Consider the following 1,165-nt stretch of genomic DNA (forward strand, 5'->3'; position numbering starts at 1 on the left):
GATAAGGATTATAAACTTTATTTTTGCACTTAAAATGAAAAATACTTTGTTTTCTCTAAATGTGTCACAGATATAGTTTCCAATTTCTTTCTACTTTGTGTGACTTACTGATAATCCATTACTACAGGTTGTTTTTTTTAACAGTGCTTCCCTTAAACCCAGGGCCTTACACAAACCCCATGAGTGTTATAGCACTGAGCTATACCTCCAATTTCTAAAGGTCTGCTTGAAATCCAAGAAATTTTTCCTCTTAAAGCAAGTATATTTCTTGTTTTTTTCTCTAAATACTGAGTATAGAAGAAATTTTTGAAAGCATAGGATTTTTTTTTTCAATTTTCCTTAGTATTTCTAAGCAGCTCTCATTTGATGGGGTTGTATGTGGGGAGGGGTAATGAATGTGAATGTGTAATATATATTTGCAGTGTGTATTTGGCAGTTATTTTATTGCAGTGCGTGTAAATGATGCCTGTGAGTTATGTGAAACCGCTTTCCCCCATCATTACGCAAGTCAGTTGGGTGGGTGTTCATTGTACTTCAATTATTTATTGGTTCTGTAGATGGGGGAATTTAAACGTCAGAGTTTGTTCTTCACCTTATGGCTTGCATTATTGAAGGCCAAGAGTAGATAAAATGATGCTGAATGTATCCTACAGTAGTACATCCTAGTTCCCATTGCATGAAGACAGCAGAATTCACACAAGTTCATCACGTTGCACTTCATAGAGAAGGTGCTTAGAGGGGCTGGCATGGCAAAACCTTCTCGTCTTCTGTCTTGATTATACCTAATCTTTAATCTGAATAATCTCGGGTTTGCCAAATACTCAATGGCGTTTAAAAACATTTTGTCCACATCGTCCCCCACCCGTGTTTTGGAGACAGATGAGACCTTCCAGTGATGGGCATTTGTTGTCTTAGCTGCGCATCTTTCATATAATCAAATGATATGCAGAATTTTAATTTATTTTTACTTCCTAAAGTTAAGGTAGCTTCATATTATTTCACATTCCTTTTTCTTTTTAAATAACCAGATTTGCTTTTCAAAGACTTAGGGGCTGAATTAAGTTAGTATCTTTCACTTAGGGTAAAGAGAACAAGAAAATATTATTTAAGAGTTAGGAGCACTTTGTCTAGTTTTGTTAGTTATGTATGGCCTTAATAATCAGTC

Source organism: Mastomys coucha, unplaced genomic scaffold (genome assembly GCF_008632895.1).
Source record: "Mastomys coucha isolate ucsf_1 unplaced genomic scaffold, UCSF_Mcou_1 pScaffold11, whole genome shotgun sequence".
In the NCBI taxonomy this organism is placed as follows: domain Eukaryota; kingdom Metazoa; phylum Chordata; class Mammalia; order Rodentia; family Muridae; genus Mastomys; species Mastomys coucha.